Source organism: Papaver somniferum, chromosome 11 (genome assembly GCF_003573695.1).
Source record: "Papaver somniferum cultivar HN1 chromosome 11, ASM357369v1, whole genome shotgun sequence".
In the NCBI taxonomy this organism is placed as follows: Eukaryota; Viridiplantae; Streptophyta; class Magnoliopsida; order Ranunculales; family Papaveraceae; genus Papaver; species Papaver somniferum.
In genome coordinates, this window is record NC_039368.1 from 57,839,450 (window position 1) to 57,850,217 (window position 10,768).

A 10,768-nucleotide genomic window follows, 5' to 3' on the forward strand; every position below is an offset into this window, starting at 1 on the left:
TACCAAGTCTGGTAGCCATAATCTTTGTAATGATTTTGAAGAAGAAGTTGTTTAAACCAATTGGCCTATAGTCCTTAATAGCATCAGATTTATTATTTTTGGGGATTAGAACAATGAAACTAGAGTTAATGCCATTAGGAATTTTCTGCATCGCCCAATATTTTGCAATAACATTAAAAATATCTCTAGAAATAATGTTCCAACAGACTCTAAAGAAAGAACCAGTAAAACCATCAGGGCCAGGAGCAGAATCAGTGCCCAGATCAAAAACAACTTCCTTAACTTCATCCAAAGACGGAATAGCATCCATAAAAGCACTTTCAGCAGCTGAGATGCTTTCATGCTCATAATCAAACAACTTTGGATCAATATGCACAACTTCACCATTGAATTTTGCACGGTAGTGATAAACAATGTAATCTTTTATTTCATCCTGCAAAAACAAAGTAGAGTTAGTAGAAATCTTCAATTCAGAGATTGTGTTTTGGCTTCTCCTCAAACGAATGGTGTTGTGGAAAAACCGAGTATTTTGATCACCATCTTCCAACCAACTAGTTCTCGATTTTTGCTTAAGCATAACTGCCAATTCAGTCCGCACCTCATCAACAGCTTTCCTAGCATCGACAACCTTCAAAAATTGCAACTCACACCTAACATTTTGATCCAAAATATCATTCTCCTTATCCAGATTCAATTACGCTTGTTTTAAGCGAAACTGAACATCCCCAAACACAGTTTTATTCCAAATCTTCAATGCATCCTTCAGTCTCTTCAACTTAGACGTGAAAACAAAAGGAGGCGCACCATCCATCCTGTCACTCCAAATTTCCTTTACAAAATCCCAAAAAGATGGGTGAGAAAGCCACATTTTCTGAATTCTAAAAGGAGCCCTATTTGGGGGATATCAATTAGGGTTTTGGTCTGGCGGCCTACATCACGCAATGAGAAATGTGAGTAAGTCGTGCAAACAGTTGAAGGAGTTAGCAAAGTAGTGGGTTGATGGTTACCCGTGTCTCCACACGACCTGGAATTGGTTTCACCACAACTTTCTACTTCCCCACTCTTTCACTCAAGAAACCGTCACACTTACAGGGATCAGGGTCTTTACTATTCTTGTAGTATAAATAGGTCTATGAATCCATGATTGAGGACAACGAATGATCACCAGCAATCAGCAATTTTCTAAACAGAATTTCTCGAGTAATACTCTCAAGAATTCATCAATCTATAAGAACTTATTCGAACTCATCAGTTCACCAGAATTTGCAGAAACCTTCAACACATCCACAATCCTTGATCATTACTGATCCTACACAGTTCTCAGCTTCCCTCCTACAGATTAACCCATCTCCCTCTTTGCGACCGAATTGACTCTGGAACGGCCATTGACTTGGTTTAGGCCGGAGTCCTACAGGTTGATCCCTCGAATCTAAGCACTCCCTTTGCAGTGCATTTGTGTGAGGTTAAGCAGTTTTGCTCGGTTGAGGAGTCTCGACAACACGCTCGTCTCTTCACTTCCCTAAAAAACCAGCGAACCGTTTTTCTCCATCTACACTAATTCAGTTGAAACCGTTTGCGAACTAGTACGCAAACTTGGTTCCAGGACTTCAACAGTTAAATCAGTTTGCCAACGGGTATGCAAACTTAAGCAAGACTGCTAATGGGGGGTACAGTTTTGCTTGGGGTTGTAGCAATATGCATATAAGACAAAAAAAACATCTTCCTTTGGGTTGGTACACCCCCAATAAAAATGGTACCCCCCGTTATCATCCTTGAACTTAAGTACCCTGACTTAAACAGTTGAATAAGTTTGCGAATGGGTAAGCAAACTTGCGGTCCTCATTCCGTCAAAACAGTTCGTACACTAAGTACACAAACTGTAATGTATCCATACATGGGTTTTAGATCTTAGAAGACGACAATAGATGTACCACACAAACTATTAGCTTATAAGCAATTTTCAAGTAATCGAGTGATCAATACGAAATATTCCGAGCCTACGTCAAATGACTGTCTCACACAAATCAGGTAAGATGTTACCAGGTGATTTTCACATGATCATCTTTTGATTTTCGTCAAGAATAATGATGAACGTGTTTAAAGCAAAAATCTTACCAACACATATTTCGAGAAAGATATAAGCGAGTTAAACTCAGCTCGAAATATTAAATGTGTATAATGTAACGTCTATATAGCTATACGACTTTTGTCTCAATAGGAGATAGAATAGAATAGACTTCTGAGTGATAGATGAGTCCAAGTCTCCACATACCTTTTGTTGATGAAGTTCCAAAAGATCCCCTTAGTAGTTCTTCGTCTTCAATCGATGAACGTCGTGATGTACAAAGCTCAACTACACATTCTATCCTAATCCGAGAAATAACTATAAGTAGACTAGAAATCAGGACTTATAGTTTTGACAACTAAACTTGACAAACAAGCTTGAGATAGCAACGCTTGCGAGTTCGACCGAGCAGTGCTCTAACAAGTTTAATTCTACTCCGTTTAATCTGGTACCTTAAGTTGGTCAGTGTTTTGCGTTAAGGGAGGAGAAGAGTATATGGTGACTCCATTTATCTTATTTAGGACCTGTAGAATTTACCATTGAATTGTTTAACCAATTATGGATATCAAGTTAAAAATGCTCGCTCTCTATCCAGAACATTCTGAAGGGAACTTCTTTAGCCAGTCCTTGGATTCTTAAGTCGATTTTTGGCCACTAGTACTCCAATTAAGAGCAAAATGGTTTGCTATCTAGGACAATTTAGACTAGAATTATTATTTTATTAAAGAAGTTATAGGCTTTAACTCACAACATTTGCACTTAAACAAGATTTTGATTCGGCGTCATAGGTTCATCTCATGAAACAACAACATTATTATTTTATTATTCGATCATTGAGCACTAGTTCCCATGAAACAAATCATAGAAAATCTAGTAATTGAAACTAAGTTTAGTCTTAAGGGCCAGTAGACTAACCTACCCCTTTTTCTAGTTATGAGTATTTATATTTGCTAATTCTGTTGTATCTATTACAACTTGAGTGTTAGATCTATCTCTTTAGTAGTCTCAGTTAAATATCGTTTGTTTACTTTCATTACAGTCCTATTATAAATTACTAAAGCTTAATATTAGTATTAGTCGTTTTTTTCTATTGCTGAAGTAATTTGTATTTACTTTATTTTTTCGAGTTGCAAATTGATTTCGTTGGTTTGCTTTATTCCAGTTTGAAGTTCTGTAAGTGTCATTCCTTGGTGTCTAATACTCGCACTAATAGCTTTAAAGGATGGTGTTTCTCCATATCTACCATGACTACTTCTTCCAGTTAACCCAAAATTACAGCCCGTCAATCTCAAATAATTATTCATATTTATATCCACTGACTGCTTCATAGTCCTTAGTTTGTGGTGTTCTGCTCTGACTGCTTCCACTCAGATCTATACTGTAGTTCTTAGATATCCTTTATAGTTGTGTTATGTTCGTGTTTAATCCTAATAACATCTCTGGACTGCTTTTTGCTTTTCATTATGTTATGTTCTTGATCCCTGTAAATAACCCTCTGTCTGCTTCATTAGTTTCCTATATTAATTATATGCATTGTCTGAATTATCTACAACCGAGTGATGAGTGCCTAATATTGTAGGTATAGTTAGGATTTCCTTAGTTTTGTTTTACTTGAGGACAAGTAAAATTCAGGTTTGGGGGTATTTGATGAGTGCCTAATATTGTATATATTTATCCCTTTTTGTTGGCATTTAACTCATCTTTTGTGCATTAATTCTACATTTTATCCCATATTCTGTATTTTCATTGTTTTCAAGAATAAATATTTTTCTTACTTAATTTTGCATTTTTAGGTAATAAATAAAGTCTGGATGACTTGCGGAGCGAAAAGAGCAGAAAAGTAGTGAAAAGCCGGGAGAAATCACGCAAGGAAGCCGCGAAGAATGGTGCGCACAACCTCATTTTCTACACACAAAAACGCCTCCGTTCCCAGCCATCAGATCAGTTCTCAGAAGCATCCGACGGTCGCTCCTTCATAGAGCATCAAAATCTGAAGTCTCTGCCAAGCACCACAGCGCTGAAATTCCAAGCCTTCAGATTAGATGGTATTTGAATCCAACGGTTGCTCCCTTGCTGTGCATCGAAGTTTGATATCTCCGCCTTACACTACAGCACCTAACCTAATCTAGCACCGTTCGTTTCGTTGTATCCCTTCATCCGACGGTCGATCCTCGCTCGCCTCCGCATCACCGTCCGATCTACCTACCAGCTCCACATCTCTCGGCTTAGTCTCGCTGAACATCAAAAATCGATGAACTCGCCTCACACCAAAACAACCCTAGGATATATAACCCAAAAAAAATGAAGAAACCCTAATATTTTCACTTCTCCTTCTCTTTCTTCCTCTCTGCCCGTACCACCTTCTCCACCGAACACCATGTCCGCCACCGTACACCACACCATTTCTCCCCTAAACCTACCTTCACATACCATTTCCTTTCACTCTCTCTAGCCCTCTATTTTAATGATTTCACACCATAACCCTAGGTGATAAATCATTAAAACAGATGAGTCTAGAGAACAAAATAGAGCATGGGAATGGAGTAGGAGCAGAGAAGAAGCATGGGTCGACATTTTGAAGCTGTTTTGTCACGTCAATTAGGTGAAGTTTCAAACCCTAGAAAAATTAGGGTTTTCAAAATTAGGGTTCTGCTTACATTTTTTTTGTATAAATAGAAGAGATGGGTATGGTGTAGAAGGTGTTCTTGGGCTAGCCGAGATTCCCCCAAAATTGGGTTAGTTTAGGTTTAATTTCAGTTCTTAAATTTCAATTAGATTTCAATTTAGGGTTTCAATTTTAATTTCAAGTTCTGTTAAATTCTGTCACTTTTTATTGCAATTTGTGTTTTAATTTTAAGTTCCTGTTAATGTGCTTGTTTTAATTTCATGTTTTAATTTCCTGTTTTCATATCCTGTTTGTCTCCTGTCAAATGTGCTCCTGTTAAAATTGTTGCTCCTGTTTAATCATGTGTTCTGTTAATGTGTGTTGTTACTGTTAGATGTTGTTTACATGTGTCCTGTTTAATGTTAATGCATGTTTAGTTCCATGTAATGTTAATATACCTGTTTTGTGATACATGTGAAGTGATAGAATGCTAGGCTAGAAACCTTTGAAGCACTGAATTGATTGAGTAATGGAAGAAATCAGTGCTCATAGCAAGCTGATTATCTTGCCATTCCATTTTTGTATGCTTAGGTTGCACTGATTTGATTGAGCATTGGGAGAAATTAGTGCTCATAGCAAGCTAATTCTCTTCCCATTCTTTTTTAATGCCTTAGCTTTGCTTTGTTACTTCTTCTCCACACCCCTGCCCTTGGCCTTAGGCCTTGGTTCATTTATCTTGTTCACACTGTTTTCTTCATTGTCATCTTTCTTTTGCTGTTTAGTTTTTAGTCTGTTTAATCTTTGCTGTTTTTGCCATTCTTTTATTCTTTGGTTTGCTTCCAATTTGGCCTAGAGCCACTGTTTACACTCCTCTTTTGCTACTAAGCCAGAAACACCTGTGCTGTTGCTTTTGCCCTGTTGTTGCTTCCCTACCCTGCTACTTCAACTACTCCTTGTTCTGCTGCTGCAACTGGGCTGCTTTTTCTTTTCTGTTTTCATTTCACTGTAAATAGCATTGCATTGCAAATAGCATTGTCTTCTCTAGCTTCCTTTGCCTCATTAGAGCCATTGTCTTGGCTTGTTAGCTTACTGCCCTGCTTTGGCCTTTGTCTCTTAATTGCATTCTGTTTTGCAAAGGAGCAGCTCATTTTAAGGCCAAAGGCCCAGTCCACTGTTGAGTCACCTTAACTCAAAAGCCCAATAGCAATTTAGAACCCAAAATAGCTAGAAACTACAAAACACACCCAGTCTCTGTGGATCGACCCGTACTTGCACGAGCTACAACTGACGACCGTGCACTTGCGGTATTACTGTAGGCCCGTTTTTATTGTGCTTAATTTATACGCTTTCCCGGGCCCACCAAGTTTTTGGCGCCGCTGCCGGGGATTGGTGCTGTGTTTTTCTTGTAGTTTTATTAGCTATTTTTGCATTTCACTGCATAGCATTTGCATCTGCATCTGCTTCACTTCATTTGCTGTTGGACCTGCTGTTCTGAACCTGTTTTTCCTCTGCTGGGACGCCACCAAGGAAAAGAACCAAAGCCCAACTGGGTTTTTGCAACAATATCAGAGCAGCTGGGCTGTGCTTAAAAGGTAACCCATTTAAGAGAACCCGAATTGTGGGCTTCCAATTTTTTTTATTTGTGGGCTTGTAATATTAAAGCCAATTTTTGGGCTTCTCTTATTTTCTGTTGGGTTTGTAATAATTTATTTGTGGGCTTGTTTGTTTAATTTGTGGGCTTGTTTTTAATTTTTGTGAGCTTGTTTAATTTGGACTTGTATTTTGTATTCTGGGTTTTTAAACCCAGCTGAGCTTGTAACCGATCACGCTAGTTGAACTCGTTAGTGGGCCGAGTACCCAAATTCTAGGCCGAGATTTTGGACTCAGTTCCACCAAAAGTTTTCAACCAAGCGGAGCCAAAGCAAACACAAGACTAACAGTGGGCTTGCTCCCAATTTCAAAAAAACCAAAAATTTCTCCCATAAAAACCAAAGTTTTCCAAATGTTTCCCTAAAAAAACCAAAATTTTTCTTTTTCCCATCAAAACCAAATGTCTCCCGACAAAACCAAATTTTTCCCAAAAAGTCCAATCCCATTAAAAACCAAATTTTCTTGTAGATAATGTGTTAGTTAAAATTCCTTTTGTATATATTTTGTGCTCATCCATTGTGACTCCGAATATGTTGGAGTTTTGCCTTGGATAACGAAGTTTTAATTCTGCTTTCGCCGAAATCGGGTATTCTCTCTCCTTTTTAATCTACTCAGCATGTCCCTTTCCATATGTTGCATTTTAATTCTTTCCATATTTTGAAACATTGAGGACAATGTTTAGTTTAGGTTTGGGGGTATAGAGTAGATACCATGATAATTTGCCATAATTGAAAACAAGAACTCCTTCTTTTTGAAAAAAATTGAAAAATTCAAAAAAATTAAAAAATGAAAAATCATAAAAATGGAGCTCATTTACCTTGAAATGTTGACTCTTGTGCAAATATGTATTTTTATTAGGAGTCTTAGTCTAGATATTTAGGCACCCTGATTCTAGCACAATTCACATAGTGATAAGAAATTTGCACGCGCACGATCTACCAATACATGTATGGCCTCGATCTTCAAGGTGTTTGATAGGAAGTTACGATTGCCAATCACTTTAGAATACTGAACGAAACTTGACTAGCTTGTTCTTTGGTTGGTTGGGATAGAAGGTGGAGGTTACATTAAGAAAGACAACCATCGAATTTAACTGGGTGCATCAAAAAGGGCTACCTCTTGCAAAGTGTCATGTAATCTTTTGTTTCTTTTTGTCATGTATCAAAAGTGTTTCCTTATCCAAAAAAAAAAAAAACGATGTATATATTCAGAAAAAAAAAAAATCAGAAAAATACCAAAAAAATCAAGTATTCCATCATCTCTTGTTCCAAAAATAAAAGAGAGTAGTCAATGTAAATAAGAGTCATGTAAAGAGTTATTTTGTTGTTTTTTGTAATAAGCAAGGAGGGTGTATGCCATTGATGTACAACGCGAGTAATTGTGAAATACCTCCAACTCATTCACAATTCTCGTAAAGTCCGGACAGCTAGCTAGATTTCGACCTCAGTTCTTAGCCTGAGAAACTATCTCTTGGTGATTAGTAGTCATAACTTCAGATCTTTCTTTACACATGTGTAGATACACTTTACACTCTTATCACATGTCCTTATTTGTTATCAGTGCTAGGATTGTGCCTTCGATAGCTAGATTGACATCTCCATTTTGCTGTGAGCTTAAACTGTTTTGCACATGTCACATTTGATGGAATATGAGCTTATATTTTGACCTAGAACTTTGTAGGTACGTTCTAAGCAAACCTTCACGAGACTTCACTCGTCCACTAGGGACACTTGGTGGTTTAAAAGGCTTAGTGCATACGCTAAATGCATTCGAGAGACCAGCGACAGTGGTATAGTTAGGATTTCCTTAGTTTTGTTTTACTTGAGGACAAGTAAAATTCAGGTTTGGGGGTATTTGATGAGTGCCTAATATTGTATATATTTATCCCTTTTTGTTGGCATTTAACTCATCTTTTATGCATTAATTCTACATTTTATCCCATATTCTGTATTTTCATTGTTTTCAAGAATAAATATTTTTATTAATTAATTTTGCATTTTTAGGTAATAAATAAAGTTCGGATGAGTCGCGGGGCAAAAAGAGCAGAAAAGTAGTGAAAAGCCGGGAGAAATCACGCAAGGAAGCCGCGAAGAATGGTGCGCACAACCTCATTTTCTACACACAAAAACGCCTCCGTTCTCAGCCATCAGATCAGTTCTCAGAAGCATCCGACGGTCGCTCCTTCATAGAGCATCAAAATCTGAAGTCTCTGCCAAGCACCACAGCGCTGAAATTCCAAGCCTTCAGATTAGATGGTATTTGAATCCAACGGTTGCTCCCTTGCTGTGCATCGAAGTTTGATATCTCCGCCTTACACTACAGCACCTAATCTAATCTAGCACCGTTCGTTTCGTTGTATCCCTTCATCCGACGGTCTATCCTCGCTCGCCTCCGCATCACCGTCCGATCTACCTACCAGCTCCACATCTCTCGGCTTAGTCTCGCTGAACATCAAAAATCGATGAACTCGCCTCACACCAAAACAACCCTAGGATATATAACCCAAAAAAATGAAGAAACCCTAATATTTTCACTTCTCCTTCTCTTTCTTCCTCTCTGCCCGTACCACCTTCTCCACCGAACACCATGTCCGCCACCGTACACCACACCATTTCTCCCCTAAACCTACCTTCCCATACCCTTTCCTTTCACTCTCTCTAGCCCTCTATTTTAATGATTTCACACCATAACCCTAGGTGATAAATCATTAAAACAGATGAGTCTAGAGAACAAAATAGAGCATGGGAATGGAGTAGGAGCAGAGAAGAAGCATGGGTCGACATTTTGAAGCTGTTTTGTCACGTCAATTAGGTGAAGTTTCAAACCCTAGAAAAATTAGGGTTTTCAAAATTAGGGTTCTGCTTACATTTTTTTTGTATAAATAGAAGAGATGGGTATGGTGTAGAGGGTGTTCTTGGGCTAGCCGAGATTCCCCCAAAATTGGGTTAGTTTAGGTTTAATTTCAGTTCTTAAATTTCAATTAGATTTCAATTTAGGGTTTCAATTTTAATTTCAAGTTCTGTTAAATTCTGTCACTTTTTATTGCAATTTGTGTTTTAATTTTAAGTTCCTGTTAATGTGCTTGTTTTAATTTCATGTTTTAATTTCCTGTTTTCATATCCTGTTTGTCTCCTGTTAAATGTGCTCCTGTTAAAATTGTTGCTCCTGTTTAATCATGTGTTCTGTTAATGTGTGTTGTTACTGTTAGATGTTGTTTACATGTGTCCTGTTTAATGTTAGTGCCATGTTTAGTTCACTGTTGTTTTAATTCACTGTCAAGAAGTGGAATGCTAGGTTAGAGCTTTGAAGCATTGAACTGATTGAGTAATGGAAGAAATCAGTGCTCATAGCAAGCTGATTATCTTGCCATTCCTTTTGTATGCTTAGGATGCAATGTGCTGATTGTGCAATGGAAGAAATCAGTGCTCATAGCAAGCTGATTATCTTGCCATTCCATTTTTGTTTGCCTGTATTCTTGCCTTAGTTTTGCTCCATTTTAGTTTCACTATCATCCTTGCCCTTGGCCTTAGGCCTTGGTTCATCTTGTTTTGTTCTTTGCTTTTGCCATGTGTTGCCCTGTGTTGCTTCCATGTTTATTTTGTTAGCTATTTTCTTTATTGCATTTCCTTGTGCTGCTGCCACTTCTTCTCCTGCTACTTAGTGCTGCCATTTCTCCCCTGCTGCTATTTCTCCTCTTGTTGCCTCCCTTTGCACTGCATCTGAGTTTCTGCAGCTGTTGCTGCCACTCCACTTCCCTTGCAGCTGTCTGCTACACTGCTGCTGCAGCTGCTGTTGCTGTTGCTTTTGCCCTGCAGCTGTCTCTCTTGCATTTGCCCTGCTGCATTGCATTGTTTTCTTCCTCTTGCCTTGTTTTGCCCTGCTGTTACTGCATTCATTGCTTATGCTGCTGCTGCTACTTGCACTGCTTGTGCAGCTGCTGTGCAGTCTTGCTACTGCTGCTGCCTTACAAAGCCCAGGTCCTCATCAAAGCCAACTGAGCCCAAAGTTCACTTCAACACTGAGCCCAAGTTCAGTTCACTGAACTTAACCAAAGCCCAAGGTTTAGTTCATAACCAAAGGCCCAACCACAGTTTGGGTTAAGGTAAGCCCAAAGGCCTAGCTAAATCAAAACTGAAGTTCAGTTCCTCAAAGGCCCAAAGGCCCAGATCCTTGACTGAAACCAAAGCCCAAGTTTACAATTCATCATTCAAAGGCCCAAAGCCTAGTGCACTTCAAGACCAACTGAGCCCAAGCTCAGTTCATTTCATTGTTAAAAACAAACCCATTAGACCCAATTTACTCAAAGGAGAATCAAAGCCCAACAATAGCAATTTAGGAACCCAATTAGCTAGAAAACTCAAAACACACCCGATCTCTGTGGATCGACCCGTACTTGCACGAGCTACAACTGACGACCGTGCACTTGCGGTATTACTGTAGGCCCCCGT